Source organism: Muscardinus avellanarius (assembly GCF_963383645.1).
Source record: "Muscardinus avellanarius genome assembly, chromosome: 7".
Lineage (NCBI taxonomy): Eukaryota > Metazoa > Chordata > Mammalia > Rodentia > Gliridae > Muscardinus > Muscardinus avellanarius.
Genome location: NC_137793.1, coordinates 63,061,753 through 63,078,458, shown reverse-complemented (window position 1 = coordinate 63,078,458; position 16,706 = coordinate 63,061,753). Strand labels below are relative to the sequence as shown.

At 45.2% G+C, this 16,706-nt stretch overlaps 1 pseudogene across 1 annotated transcript; it reads right to left on the bottom strand.

Moving 5' to 3' along the window:
* Positions 1–10,255: 10,255 nt before the first annotated feature.
* LOC308265088 (DET1 homolog) lies at positions 10,256–12,066 on the bottom strand (annotated as a pseudogene). The gene has a single exon. The product of its transcript is annotated as a DET1 homolog (transcript).
* Positions 12,067–16,706: the final 4,640 nt, after the last annotated feature.

Sequence of the window (16,706 nt, the reverse complement as noted above, 5' to 3'; positions counted from 1 at the left end):
AAAGATGTATTTGTAAATTCAGTCCGTACTTCGCTGCAGGAGTCTGTTGAAGCATTCTTTACCATGGAGTCTGTCAGGCTCCCTGCACTCCTTCCAGATGCCCTACCTCCCACTAATTCCCAAGTAAAGAACCTTGCAGATTAGACTGGTCCCAGAAGGCCTGCTGCTAACCACCAAGCCCACTTGCTGGACCAGTATTGTTCATGGGATGTGGGGAAAAAAAAAAAAAAAAAACTTTATTTTTGCCACCCGCTGTTCCTTTTTCTAAAAATGCTCTTTCCTGCCAGCAGATAAAAATTCTAAGGACTGCAGACATTTTCTGTATACTCTAAAATGTTAGATAATTTTATAGGCATTTTATTTGTTTTTTGGGGGGATGATAGAACCTAGGGCCTTGTGCATGCTAGGCAAGCACTCTACCACTGAGCTACTCCCCAGGCCTGTATGGACATTTTAAACCACAAAACAATCTCTTTTTAGAAATTAGGTGACGGGGCTGAGTATTAATATTCATTCTAAGGTAAGATTTCCCAGTACTTTCCAGGCCCTGCTCAGAGGAAGGAACACAGCTCAGGAGACAGCACAGTCCTTGTCTGTTATAATCTTCTCATCCATCTCCATTCCCAGACTCTTCTCAGATGGAGCCGAGGATATCTCTCCACCTGCTCTCTGGAGCATAAGGCCTATCTCTGTCCATCCCTGCTGTTCGTGCAAACATAGTCCTTTTCCAAATGCAGTCCTATCTTTCTCTTCCTCCATCTCTCCCCTCTGCCAGGGTTGCTGTAGATTTTTCCAGTTTTCCAAATGCAGGTTCCATAGTACTCACATTTTGGAAACAATTAAATGCTACAGGTTAGAGATATTCATATCCCTCTTCTGACCCAAAGCTATTTATGACATTTACCAGCATATCACTGCACTGCATGCAATTATACAAGATAGATGATAGATTGGTGTGTGTGTGTGTGTGTGTGTGTGTGTGTGTGTGTGTGTGTGTGTCTGGTACTGGGGGTTGAACCCAGGGGCATTCTACCTCTGAGCTACACCCCCAGCCCTGTTTTTATTCTTTTATTTTGAAACAGGGAATCACTAAACTGCAGAGGGCTCACTAAGTTCCTGAGGCTGGCTGCAAACCTGTGATCCTCCCTCCCATCTCACCCTGCTAAGTACTGAAATTGCAGGCATGTGCCTGGCTCCCCCCCCCCCCACACACACACACTGGAGAGTGAACTCAGGAGCATTCTGCCTCTAGCCACATCCCCAGCCCTTTAAATTATGAAAACAGGGTCTTGCTAAGTTGCTGAGGCTGATCTCAAACCCTGTGACCCTCCTATCTCAGCCTCCCTAGTTCTGATATTACAGATGTGTGCTACCATACCCAGATCTTACTGTTTTATATTTCCATATCTGGAGTCTTCATGTGACATGGCTGGAATAATAAGGCCCCAGTTTGGGCTATGACAAGGAAGGGGACAGAAGAGTGAAACCTTTGCTTTGCTGTGATCTCCCTGGAGTAACTCCAAGATGGTGCTGAAGAGAAGCAGATTCCTCAGGGCCCAAGGAAGCACCTGTTTTCTTCGAAAAGTCATTTCCTAACAGATGTGGGAGGGGTTTGGGTCTGTGTTCCTTACAGCGGGGACACAGGCTGGGTGGTCACAGAGTGGCCCACTCAGGCCAGGCTGCTCCATTGTCAGGCTGAGAGAAGTTTCAGCTCTCCTTGGTGGTTTCTGGCACCCAGGAGCAGGGAAGGTACAGTTGGTGAGCAGCCTGCCGCCACCCCCACAAGCAGGTGACTCCCACACCCTAGGGCTGTGCTCCGCTCTTATCGTGGGAAGCCGCGAGCCTGCGATGGTGATGGCTGCTCCAAGAGAAGGAGCCGGTGGGGGCTTTAGTTGCCTCCTAGGATGGCGGGAGCTTTCCTAGAGCCGGCAAGGCCAGGGAGACATTCGTGGGTCTGCCTCCCGCCGACGTGCATGGTAGACACGCATCTGGCTTGGTAACTTTCCTTCCACAGTGGAACCGTGCCAGACTAGAAGGACGAGCCAGGGTTTGGGAGAGCCCCAGGCTTAGGGTGTGGAGGGCCAGTTCCTGACTGTGACAATCATGATGGTCACTGAAGAGGGTGGGGTAGCAGAACAAAGCCTGTGATTAAACAGCAAAACACCCTGGGACAATGGCTCAATGGACGAGTGCCAAGCTCCTAAGGGAACTGTGACTGTGCTGGGGGTGAGGACGCAGCCGTGTGGGTGCAGAGGTGCCCCAGCAGGAAGCTGCCTGCCACCTGATTCCTAAGGCAGGGCAACTTTTATAAATCAGATCCACTCTGTGTTCCCTATTTCTCCAGGGTTGTTTTCTTCTTAGATTCATTATCTTTACTGAAACTAGGTCTACTTGGATTCATTTCTTTTTCTACCAACCACGTACAACCCCGTTAGCTTTCTAATGCCGACTCTCTCAATTATGTCAGAAAATGAGCCACATGCGCCATTCTTAAGAGAGTCTAGATATCTATGCAACTTCCCTTGACCTGGTTTTCTTGTGTCCTCTTGGGGCTCAGAATCCCTGATAATGACACCTTGTAACTCACTGCTGAAGACAGGAAGGCAGTAAGGTTAAAGGGCAACTGGGTCTGGAAACTGAGGAGGGGCCGGAGCTAAGAAGAGCCATTGCCTCCCTTCCCAGCCCACAACTTAGGAAGGAGAGAAGTTGCCAAACACTAGCCTTGCTTTTGTATTTTTTTAAAATGTCAATTTAGGAAAGTAGAGACATGAGGAAGGGAAAAAAATTAAATACTAATTTAATCAAATGCATTTGATTTCAATATTGGATAACAGCAACTCTATTAAGAGGTATTAATAATGTACATCATGGACATTAGTTTCTCTCTTCCCGCCTCCCATCCCCTCTTTTAGGTCACCTTATTTGCTCATCTATAGTAAGTATCTCCTTCTTTGCCTAGAGTTCATCCTATGACCCATTTTCTCCCTAGCTTTTACATATTAGGGAGAGCATCTGATTTCTTATTTTTTGGAGGGGAGGGAATGGGGTGGGAAATGGATAAAGGCTAATTGGGTGATGTGTGTGTATATGCCTCCACCATCTTGTACTCCATTAAGATGTATGAATGCAATACATTAATAAAAATTAAAAAATAAATAAAATAAAAAAGAGGTAAGGCCGGGCGTGGTGGCGCACGCTTGTAATCCCCGCGCTTGGGAGGCAGAGACAGGAGGATCGCGCTGGTTTGAAGCCAGCCTCACTGGCTTAAGAGACTCTGTTTCCACATAAAAATGTTAAAAAATAGGTCTGGGAGTGTAGCCCGTGGGAGTGTATCCCGGAGGTAGAAGGGCTTCCAGGAACCCCAGTACCACCAAAAAAAAAAAAAAAAGAGGTATTGATAAATTATATATATTAAGTATACCGTGTAATAAAATATATACTACATATTATTATATCATTATACACACACATACACATACATATATAGTGGTGGAGGGGAGTACTGGGGATTGAACCCAAGGCAATTCTACCTCTGAGCTACACCCCCATCCCTACTTAATTTTTAATTTTGAGTCTCATTAAGTTGCTGAGGGTGGCTTTGATCTTGCCATCCTCCTGTCTCATCCTCCTAAGTACTGGAATTATAGGCACGTGCCACCATGCCCATCTAAATTATGTATTTTAACATCCACATTTAGAAAAGCAGTGAAGCCCAAAGCTATGCTAACAAATCTCAAAACAATACCCACTTGCCCCATCCAAGTATTCTTAGGCTTAAGAGATAGTTATCCTGGATCTGGAGGTAGTGGGGTACCCTAAAACTAAAAGTAAGTTCTGGGGCTGGAGGTATAGCTCAGTGGTAGAGTATTTGCCCAGCAAGCACGAGGCCCTGGGTTCAATCCTCAGTACATGAAGAAAGAAAGCAGAGGGTTAGGTTCTGTTTACAACATTCACCCATCTGACTTGCCATGGAGTCTTAAGACAGAGGTTACCAGCCCAACTCTACACTGTTGGGGCTGACAAGGACCAGATGGTTCTGCTAAATCAATTCTGAGCTCTCAGCTCCTATAATAAGATGGGCAGACTACGCCTCTAGCCCAGGGGGCCATGTCTATTACTATACTGCCATCTAATGGTGAGGCTCATCAAAACACAAATGTACTGCCATCTAATGGTGAGGCTCATCAAAACACAAATGTAACCCTTAACTTTTTTTTTTCTTTTCATGGCAAATACATATACAGGTGGTCCCCAACTTACAATATTTCAACTATTTATTTATTTATTTATTTATTTATTTATTATTTATTTATTTATTTATTTGATACTCGGGATTGAACCCAGAAACAGCCTACCTGTAAGCTACATCCTCAGCCCTATTTTATTTTGAAACAAGGTCTCAGTTGCAGAGGGCTTCATGAGTCCTCTGAGGCTGGCTGCAAACCTCCTCTCTTAGCTTTCGAAGTACTAGGATTACAGGTGTGCACCACTGTGCCTAGGTTTGATTTATTATTTTGTTAAAGTGGTGTGCATTTAGTAGAAAAAATAAAAATTTAAAGTTTGAATTTTGATGTTCTGGGCTAGCACTATGTGGTCTAGCACTGTCCCACACAGCTGGGCAGTAGCAGCATGCTGTAGCTCCTGGTCAGCTCCACAGTGTGGGGAAGGAACAATAAAGACTATTGTATGCTGCACTGCTGAGCTAGGTGCCATAAATACAATGTCCACTTATGGGATTTTCAGTGATGGATGGGTTCATCAGGATGTAAACCCAGCTGAAGGAGCTTCTGTAACATACTCCCTCTCCACAGAGGCACCACACTTTTCCCATAGTTTATTACAAAAAAAGCCCTTGATCTAAGGTCTCTGGTAGGGAGAAAGTAATAAAGTCTCTAATCTGACCATCTAGAAAAGTTACGGAATATTAGGCATAATGTTAGAAGAGAAGGATTTCTACAATATTCCCAAAGTGTACAATGTAAGAAAAAACTATCAGTTTAAGATAGCTATTGTTTAAATTGTCCCACAAATGAGAGTCTAATAACAACAGAAAGATCCACACAGTATGGTATGGGCATAATGCTTTCTCATTGTTCAAGAGTATACAAAAAATTTAAACTATAACCTTAAGCAAATACTATCTGCTGCTCCAAATTAAATCCCATAGTCTTATTATTACATAAGAAAAAAGATAACAGATTACCAACATTACCAAATCTCAGCTTTGTCCTCTGCTCCTGCTGGTTAAGATTTCAGATTATTACAATTTATTTTGGAAGCCAGATGTGGTGGACATATTTGTAATACCAGTACTTGGGAACCTGAAACAGGAGGATCTCTGGGTCGCAGCCAGTCTCAGCTACTTAGTGAGGTCTTCTGCAACTCAGTGAGACCCTGTTTCAAAATAAAGAATAAAAAGACTTCCGGGAAGATGGCGACGGAGCAAAACGGGGCTTACGAACCCCGCTAACAACCAATCTCTATTACCACAAAACCAGCGCCTTTCATAGCCAGAAAACACCATCAGCAGAGAAACAAAAAATGTAATTTCAAGGGACAGAGAAAAAGAGGGCTGGAAAAACGAGACACCAGAAACCAGACCGCAGTGCTGCAGCTGGAGCCGCAGCGTGAAGCGGCGGGCACCACTTTGCCTTGCAGCACCAGGCTCCAGAGAGGAAGGGAACTCATAACGGAGCTCAGAAACCAGAGAGGAGATACACTGGCCTCACGCCCGAGAACGCGGCAGCAGCGCCTTACTGCTGGCGGCAGCGGCGAGTTCACCGGACAGCACCAGACCAACACACTCAACAGCCCACCAAGCTTCAGAGAGGAGCGGCAGACAGCGAGCCAAGGTGAGCCGCTGCGGAACAGCCAGGCAGGATTCAGCAGATATCTCGGCGCAAGGAGCAGCTAAAGCTCCCAGGGGCTGGGCTCAGCGCACCTTGCAGGGACTCAGAGTGGAGTTCAAAAACAGAAAAGAAATACGCCAGCCTCATGGCCGAGGGTGTGGCAGCGGCGCCATATTGCTACTGGCGGCGGCAGCAGCAGCGAATTCACCGAGTCCACGACAGCTCCATCTGCGCACTCAACAGTGAGTCAAATTGGGGCCCCTAGAGGAGAAATCCCAGTACTGTACTCCCAGGGACTTGACCCAGTGGGGGAGTGGTGGTGGCAGAGATATCACACCATAGGAGAACGCCCAATCTGGCACCCCCCCATGGTCTAAAGCAGCCTCGATTGACTCCCTGGGTCTGAGACTCTGCGATACAACCCAGTAAAGGAGTAGTGGGGACTGAGATACGACAGACTCGAGATCCACAGCACCTTAAGTGAAGTCATAGTGACCCAGGGAAGAACCCAGAGAAGGCACAAACTTCCAAAATCATGGGAAAGAGGAGTAACAATGGAGCAATGAATGCCCACAACCCCACAACATCAGAACCTGATAAAACAGAAATTCAGAGATTTATAGAAGATCAAGTCAGGAAAATAACTGTAGAAATAATAGAGGTGTTTCAAAAAGAATTCAGAGAGAGCCAAAGAGAGATAAAGGATGCAATTAATGAAGTAAAGGCCTCAATTCAAAGTACAAACAACCGATTAGACCACATGGAGAATAGAATCTCGCTCCTAGAAGATGATCATTCCAAAAATGAATGCATAGTTTCTAATTTAGAAAAAAAAAATCCGACAGCAGGAATCTGACATTGAAGAAATATGGGCCCATTTGAAGAGAGCTAAACCTAAGAATAATTGGAATAGAGGAGAGAAAAGAAGGTGAAACCAAAGGGATTAACAATCTTTTCAAGGAAATAATAGCAGAAAATTTTCCAAACATAGAGCAAGAGGTCGATACACAGGTCCAGGAAACTTATAGAACCCCTGTTAGAGAGGATCATAGAAGAGGATCCCCACGCCAAATAATTGTCAAAATGACCAATGTGGAAGCCAAGCAGAGAATCTTAAAGGCAACAAAAACAAAGGGCCAAGTGACATTCAGAGGCAAACCAATTAGAATCACTCCAGACTTCCCAAACCAAGTTATGAGAGCCAGAAGGGCTTGGAGTAACATATTCCAAACTCTGAAAGAAAACAACTTCCAGCCAAAAATGTCCTACCCAGCAAAACTTTCTATCAAATTAGATGGGGAAATAAGAAGCTTCCACGACAAACAGAAACTGAAGGAATTTATGTCTTCAAAACCAGCGCTAGAGAAAATACTCAGAGATTAACTACAACGAAGAAATAGGTAACACACACCAGAACTAGAGAAACAAGAGTTTCCATCCAACAGACAACTAAGATTGGTTATCTGTGGAGATTCATTATTTATGTTAGTCTTTTACCTATCTCTAAATTGTATCATTTGCTTTTATTGTTGCTAATTTTTAGGATTTCTAGTTGGAATATTAATATACCTTCAGATATAGCATTTGGAAATATTTTATCCCATTCTATCAGTAACTTTTAACTCTGTTTACATTGTTTTGGATATACAATTTTTTTATTTTTAGGGAGTTTGTATACTCTTCTGTTGCCTGTGCCAATGAAATCATATCCAAGAAATCACTGCCAATTTCAATGTTGTGATGTTTTATGACCCAGATTTTCTTCTAAAAGTTTATAGTCTTAAGATTTATATTTAGGTCTTTTATCTATTTTGAGTTAATATTTGTATATGTGTTAGGTAAGGGTCCAATTTTATTCTTTTTCATGTAAGTATTATTTTTCAACAATATTTAGTTAAAAGATTATTATTTCCTCCACCAAATGTTCGTGGAAACCTTGTCAAAAAATAACTTGACAATATATGGAAGAATTTATCTCTAGGCTTTTATTTAACTCAAATGGTTTATATATCTGCCTTTAGAACAGTACTACACTGTTTCAATTATTGTAGCTTTATATGGTTTGAAATCACAAAATATACATCTTCTAGCTTTGTTCTTCTTGGAGATCATTTTTGGTATCTAGAGTCCATATTCCATATCAGGATAGATTTTTTCTGAAAAATAAATAAATAAATGTATGATAGCTTCACCTAAAAAAAAAAGAAAGGAAAAAAATATTCTCTTGTAAAAAAGAAAGCAAAAAGAAATATTGAACTATTATCTTTTAGTCATCAAAAGCTTGGTATCAGACAAATGAAACTTTTTTGTGAGAGTATCATCATTAATATTGGATAAATTGCTATAAAACTAGATGTCAACCACTAAGCCAAGCATGGGAAGGAGGGATGGGCAGGGAACGGGGTGGGGATCGGGTGGGGGCTGACTGGGCGATGTGTGCATGTATGTCTACAAAAATATTTTCTTTATACCATTATGATATATGAATACATTGCACCAACAAAAAATTAAATTAAAAAAAACAAAAACAAAAATGGATTTTCAAATAATAATAATAATAATTTCAAAATAAAAAAAATAAATAAAGAATAAAAAATATAGGGCTAGAGGTGTGGCTTGGAGGTAGAATGCCCCTTGGGTTCAATCCCTGTACCATCCACACACAAATTATTTTGGGATTTTCTTCTCAGTGCTAAATGTTACAAACATGGATCCTCTGGGGAAACTTACTGAAAGATGAAAACAAACAAAAATACTCTTCTCTACTCCTAAGTTCTCCCTTTCTCCAAACACACAGGGCACACATATCTGGGATTTCCCATTTCCTGAACAGTTGAATTCATGTCATCAATAATTCCAACTCTAAACCACATCAGAAGACCCCCAACCCAGGAACTCCGGGGCCACTGCCAGCTAGTTGAGCCTGGCTGCAGACCCCCGGGGCGTGGTCCTCCGTGGGTGAGGAGGGGGCACTGATGGTGGCAAAGCACACACTCAACCAGTTTGTGAGGGATGAACAGCTGTGGGAACAGGGGAAAATACGGGGAGTCAAGTCAGGATGCAGTGAAACACAGCTTGGAACCAGTTATGCTGTGACATTTTGAGACACTTATTTGGAGTCTTAACACCAATCTGTACTAGTGGGATGCGCTGGTGCGCACCTCTAGTTCCAACTTCTTGGGGAGGATGAGTCAGAGGATTGCTTGAGCCCAGGAGTTTGGGGCCAGCCTGGGCAACATATTGAGAGAGAAAATCAAACTTTAAGTTCCTTTCCAATCAGGTGAGTAGGTCACCATGAGACCAGGGAATGTACTTTCTGGGTTGACAAAACCATTGGTATGCTCCTTAAAAACAAGACCTCTCTGCCCCCAACTATTGGAACACAGAACAGTGGAGACTGGACGCCTCTCCCTGTAAACATATACAAAGCACAGAATTGTCCAGAATTACTAATCTTTCCCTCTCCTGACCTTCATCTTTACTGCAGTGCACAGATGAGATGCAACCACAAAACTGCCTTCTTCATCAGCATATCAGCATCATCTAGGAACTTGTTAGAAATGCCCTAATCCTACCGAATCAGAAACTCTGTGGGACAGCTGTCTCGCAGTCTTTGTATTTTTATTTTTGGGGGGTGTTTGTGCTGGGGATTTAATCCAGGGATGTTCTACCTCTGAGCTATACCCCCAGTCCTATCTTATTTTTATTCTTTGAAATAGGTTTTTACAATCCAGGTATAGTAGTGCAAACCTGCAATCCCAGTGCTCAGGAGACAGGAGGATCACAGGATCCAGGAACAGCCTCAGCAAGTAATGAGACTCTTGTTAACCTAAAGAAACTCTGTTTCTTTTCTCCCCCCCCCTCCTCCCCCCCTCCTCCTTTTTTTTCCTCCTCCTCCTTCTCCCCCCTCCTCCTCCCCCCTCCTCCTCCCCCCTCCTCCTCCCCCCTCCTCCTTTTCTTTCCTCCTCCTCCTCCCCCCTCCTCCTCCTTTCCTCCTCCTCCTCCTCCTCCTCCTCCTCCTCCTCCTCCTTCTTCTTTTTCTTCTTCTTCTTCTTCTTTCACTTTTAGTATTGAGGATTGAACCCAAGGGCCTTCTATCTCCAAGCTACATCCCCAGTCCTATATTTTATTCTTTTTTTTAAGTTAGAAAATAACTTTAAAAAATAACTTTTTCTCTTATAAAGATAGCTCTGTTTGTTGGATAAGTGAGAAAGATATAGACAGTTCTTGTGAGTAAACAAGATTTACCTGCTTTTAGCTGCATACCATAATGCTTAAGGTATAATGCTTGTATCTTCATAACAATAAAATGCTAAATAAATGAAAATCAAGTGGACTTAATTAATGCTGGACATTCCCACAGGGAAAACACAAGAAAACCAATCAGTAGCAGCATTAAGCACAATTTAAAAAGTTCCGTCAGGTTGAGGCCCGTGTTGCTCCCTGGCTCTGCCCCTGTGTGGTGCAGAAACCCGGGCAGGTGGTCGGCATCCATTCTCCAGAGCCCACTGAAGCAGGACGGGGCAAGGTCCTGGAAGGCAGATACCCTGGCCCTGGCCGCTGCAAGGCGCCCACGTGCAGCAGTGTCACATGTGAAAGTTGACAACATACTCAGCTTTGGTCCTCTGCATGGAAATAGCAAAAGGCTCGAAAGGGTGGAAGGTGAAGCCAACGAGGCGTCGCACCATGTGGTTGATGGGGTGGCCCAGCAAGCCCACCTGGATCTCAAACTTGAGCAGGCTGAAGTCCAGAACCTGGTAGGGTGATCTCCACAGGTCTTGGGATGCTCCATGACTGATACCCACTTGTTGTTGTAGCTGAAGAGAGACAGATCCAGGTAGGGGCTGCCACTGTACGACTGGGCACTGATGGGGAGCTGCCCCAGCAGCCGGCGGACGGCCTCTGTGTGTTCTCCGTACTTGGCATTTATGATGGTGTCTTTGAACTGGCGCTGGATCTGCCTTGAAAAATTGTTGCTAGAAGCTGAACAGGGAAACTGGACTTCACTGGGCAGGGTAGCCTTGTGGAAGAGGTCACAGAAGTTCTCAAAGAGCTCCAAAAGCTCATCCGATGTATTCTCAAACACGGCAGTCACCTCGGTTGTCACCATGTTGTACACCACAAAGAAAGATGCCTGAGTTGGGCCTGTGACGCGCAAGGTCACCACGTCCTCGCTGGTGTACTTGATAAACAGATGGTTCTCGTCCAGAAGCTGCGTCTTCCACATGCGCAGCTGCCGCAGGTGGTCAAAGTACTGGAAGAAGCGTCTCTTGGCCAAAGCCCTGCCATCCTGTTCTGCCTGACGCCACAGGTACACCAGCAGCCGGTGCTTCAGGGAGTTGATGAAGGGGTCCCGAAAGGGACTGGTCATGCCCGTCTGACTGTTCTGCTGCACCTCAGGGAAAATGGCAGACACAGTGAGCAGGTCATCCTTGTAGCAGAGGTGGCCAGTGGTCCGCACGTCGATGAACGTGCCTTCGGGAGTCACCTGGAAGACGTGGATGGTCTGCTGCTACACAGACAAGATGGCCTGGATGTTCTTATACAAGTACAGCCCTTGGTTGTGCGACAGGACCACTTTGTCACACTTGAATGTGCGCGTGTCACACAAGCAGCCAGTGTGAAGATCAATGATGTGGAGGGAATAGTCCTCTAGAGGGGGCCGTGGATTGGGGGTCACGGCTCACTGTTCCGGTACACCTCGTAGAAAGGAGGGTGAGGCTCGTCGGGGAGGTAGGCCGCGGAGCCCACGATGACACACCTGCAGTCGTCGGTAAAGAGGCTGCACTCGCGGTTCAGGTGCTTGCCACTGGCTGCGACATTCATGATGTGCAGCAGGACAAAAAAGCGCTCGAAGAGCCGACCCCGGATGTTGACTGAGCGCTGGTCATTGCCACCGGACAGGATCTCCCCTCGTACCCCTGCAGTAGGTCCTCTGCTGCCTGGCAGCCCTGGTACTCATAGATCTCAAGAGATGTCTGGCCAGAAGAAAAAGCAATAAAGTAGCGCCCATCAGGCGAGAATTTACGCAAGAAGCAAGGAGGCTTTTCAGTGTTGAAAACTGTGAAGTTGGGGAGGACGTTCTGGTGGACACTCGGACCTGGTGCCAGTGGGTACCTGCCTTGCCCGAACGGATTCGCCGGCGTTCCAAGCGGTGAATGACATTTTGGTTTTGGATTCTTTGAGGTTTAAGAGTGGAAACATGATCCATTATCACATCTCTGTCGGGTGCTGGCTCAGGGGCCGGGGTGAGGGACATCCCAGACTGCCCCAAGCACACCTCCCCCAGCCCCGCTGTGCCATGCCTCGGGACCCCCAGCACCTGCGGCCACAACCCCTGCTTCTGAGACACCGGAAGTGCCTATTTTATTCTTTATTTTGAAACAGGGTCTCACTAAGTTGTGGAGGGACTCACTAAGTAGCTAAGGCCAGCCGTGAACCTGTGATCCTCCTGTCTCAACTCCCAAATACTGGGCTTACAAGCATGTGCAGCCATGTCCAGTTGAAACCCTATTTCAAAATAAGAATAGGGCTTGGGTGTAGCTCAGAGGAAAAACGCCCCTGGCTTTCATCCCCAGTAACACACACACACACACACACACACACACACACACACAGAAAATAAAAGAAAGAAGGAAGGAGAGAGAGAGAGAGAGAGAGAGAGAGAGAGAGAGAGAGAGAAGAGAGAGAAAGAAAGAAAGAAAAGAAATAGGGTCTTAGTAAGTTGCTGAGGGTCTCACTGAGTTGCTGAGACTGACTTTGATCCTGCAATTTGTTACGGTTTGAAATATGTTGCAGTATGTGAGGGGAGAAATAATTCCCCCAACACAACCACACAAACAGAAAAATCGCAGGTTCTTGTCCTGAGCTAAGGATAAATATACATAGCTCGGACACTTGCTGAAGATTTAAAGAAGTTTATTAAAAAGATAGAAATACAGAAGACAGTTAAAGCCCCATGCCATTCAGACAATGGTGAATACACCAAAGGACCCCCGCATGCTGAGTGTTCTTGTCCTGACCAAGTCTGCAGCAGGTCCTTTGATATGTAGATATGCTGCCCTGTCTCTAGCCCAGCCAGATCTGCCCACTTTGAGGTGGGGGGCGGGGCAGCTCTGTCTCAGGGCACAGACCTCCACACCTTTTCTTACACCCCCAAGATGTGTTAAGTTGCTTCTCTGGGATCTGGGATTTCCTCCCATCCTTGAGGCAGTTTGTCTCTCTTTAGAAATGTAAAGAAGCCCTTTTCCCTGGCTCCAGGCTTTCTTTACTTCTCTTTAGAAATGTAAAAAGGCCCTTTTTCCTGACACTCCTGGCTTTCTTTGCTACCAAAGATATATTTTCAAAATTGGAAATCTTTCCCAATACTGGTACATTAATACATTTTGAAACCTCTTCCCAATACTAGTACACGATTCTCCTGTCTCAGCCTCCCAGGTGCTGGGATTGCAGGAGTGCACCACCACACTTGGCTCACATCTATGCTTTTTTTTCTTTTTACCCATTTAACAAATATTTTATTCATGTCTATGTTTTAATGAGTTCTCTGGGTAGTTTGGAGATGCTCAGAAGTGTTGAGAACCTCTGTTCTAAATGAAGACCCCGAGGGAGCATGTGGGGATGTGGTTTGCTGGTTAATAGATGTCAAGCAAAGGTAGGACCAAGTCCAGCTAAAACCTGAAGCTCTGGAATCAACACTTGTCATCCCCTGCCCTCAGCTCTCTCTAGTGTCAAGTGGAATGTCATCTTGGTCCAGGCCACTCCAGTGGTCTGTGCACCCCAAAAGCCTGGTTATTTTCTCTGGACATGGTGTAAAGCTCCTAGAGCAAAGCTAGTAACCCACAGCAGAGTTACGCAGGGCGGTCTCCGGGGACCTCGTATCTCCTTATTTTGTTTTCTAATCTTTAGCATCGGTGGTTCACTTACTAGTCCACCAAGAATGGCTGGCGAGCATCCAGCGGGAGGTGGGAGCCTTCGTGGCCTGGAACACTGCGATCTGGCCGTGCACAAAGGAGCATGTGGCTCTGCTGACGGCCTGGGGGTTGCGATAGCACAGAGCCGCGGGCGGAAAGCGGCTTGTTTGGGGGAGGTGTTCTTTTCTGATAAATATAAAAGTTACAGAAAAGACTGAATAATACTGTAACTAAAACCCACATTCCCACCACCTCGAATTAAATGACTGTTAGCTCGACTCAGCTGGGAAGAGACCATATCTGACAGAGTTCTGGGGAGGAGGTAGGAGAACAAGAGGAGCCTAGAATGGAGAGAAACCAGCAAAGTATTTCTGAAATATTTTTAAACAAAGAATGTTCTCCTCCTTTTATCAGAAAACATTTTGAATATGAGGTTTCCATAGAGCTACTAATAATAGCTTGTGAATTTGCCTGGCTGGAGGCTAGAGAGTTGGACTTTACAAATAACGAGGAGCAGAAAAATAGCTGGAGAGGAAGCCAGTTCTCTTTTCATTGGGAATAAACATGACATGTTCGGGACAATTCCCCTCACCACTACCCTGGAGAGAGCAGGACAGAAATTGGGCTGGTCCAGGAGAAACCCGGCTGTGGATCATGAAAGCATAAGCCTTCCTGTCATTGTTTACAGGGTTGGAGCCAAAGATGGAGGCCTAGAGAAGGAACCATCACCAAGGGGGTGCCCTCGCTGGCGACCTGGTCCTGCGGCTTGGTATTATCCACCAAAGCAGACAGGAGGTCAGAACAGGTGGAGTAAGGAGCCACCAGGCCCCACCAGCCTCGTTCCCAGGGTGCAGAAAGAATGGAGGTGTCAGGCCTGAAGGGCCTGCTCCCAGAGTGCAGAGCCACATGTGTGGTGCTGAGCCTATGCAGAGCAGGTGGGAGGGGCTGTCATCTTTGCTCTGATCCAACCGGTTTTGCAGCTACCAGGGCAGCCCCTATGGCAATATCCAGAGCCTCTGAAATGTCATCTGCAGCACCTTCTGTTCTTAGACAACCCCGTTCCATCACTAAAGGAAAAAGAAGGTATTCAGACACTCCTTTCTCTCTTGACCTACATGAGAAACTCAATCTTGTTTGTGCAAATTCATTTCACCTGATGATGAGGGGAAATCTTTTTGCCATACAACAGAACCAGAGGAGGGAAAGCATATATTTGATACATTCTGGGTACCTCCTTTTGTGTACACATGGGCAAATCTAATATGCTCATGGAGATTTTGATGAGGTTAAGTGTGCAGCTGACCTGGGCAGCCTCAGCTAACTTTTCTGCCCTCCTCCCTGCCCAAGCACAGAGCTATGTATGATGGCCGAAGTCTCTCTGTCACCCTGCACGCCATCACAGCCACAGGCTGATGAGGGCCAAATGCTGTGGCCACAGTGCCTATGCTTCCTCCCGGGTCCTTCAGACCTTTGGTTGATATACTAGGAGCCTGTGTGTCAGAGCCAACTAGCAAGGATGCCTGCAAAAACACTCAGACCCATTTAAAACCAATAACAAGAAATGTTTGTTTTTTTTTAAACTTGGTTGTCTATGGGTAAAAAATGTTGAAGAAAAAAAGAGGATGACAAATACATGTATGTGTGGCTGTGTACACTGCATTCACCTCAATTAGAAATTCATTCTTAAGCCGGGCATGGTGGCACGCACTTGTAATCCCAGTACTTGGGAGGCTGAGACAGAAGGATTGCAGATTTGAGACCAACTTCAGCAATTCAGTGAGGCCCTCAGCAACTTAGGGAGACCCTGTTTCAAAATAAAAAATAAAATAGAGCTGGGGATGTAGCACGGAGTTCAATCTCCAGTGCCACACAAAATAAAAGAGCTAGAGGTGTAGCTTGGAGGTAGAATGTCTCTGGATTCAACCTCGAGTAACACACACACACACACACACACACACACACACACACACACACAGAGGAATTCATTCTTTCATCCAGTCAACATTTTTGACACCTTGTTACATATAAAGCTCTGTGGTAGAGTTCTGTTAACAACACCAGTGAGACAGAGGCCCTGTCTTCCAAGAGCTCACAGGCTGGGGGAGGAAAATCACACATCAAAACTAAAAAATCGTATTATAAGTGTTATAATAAAGGCTCATTCATTCAGTCAACAAAGATTTATTGTGCACAACGTGCCAGCCTCAAGTATGAACAAATAATTTTGAGAGCACAGAGGCCAAGCATAATGAGCATTCGTCTTTCAAATAAGAAAGATGAGGCTGGGGTATAGCTCAGTGGCAGAGTGAGCATTTAGCATGCATGAGGCTCCGAGTTCCATTCCCAGCACCTCAGAAACAAGCAAACCCCTAAGCAGGAAAGATGTGATTAAAAAAAAGAGCTTCCATAGCTTGGTGTGATGGCGCATGCCTGTAATCCTAGTACTTGGGAGGCTGAGTCTGAAGGATCACAGGTTCAAGGCCAGCTTCATCAATGTAGAGAGACCTTCAGCAATGTAGTGTGACCCTGTTTCAAAACAAAAAATAGCCAGGCGTGGTGGCACACGCTTGTAATCCCTGCACTTGGGAGGCAGAGACAGGAGGATCCTGCAGGTTTGAAGCCAGCAGCTCTGGTTTAAGAGACCCCGTTTCCAAATTTTAAAAAAAAGTATAAAAATAGGTCTGGGAGTGTAGCCCAGAGGTAGAAGGGTTTCCAGGAACCCCAGTACCACAAAAAAAATTATATATATATATATATATATATATAAATTTTATATATATATATATAGTTAGCCGGGCGTGGTAGCGCATGCTTTAATCCCCGCGCTTGGGAGGTGGAGACAAGAGGATCGCGCAGTTTCGAAGCCAGACGCGCTGGCTTAAGAGATCCTGTTTCCAAATTTAAAAAGTATAAAAATAGTTCTGGGAGTGTAGCCCAGAGGTAG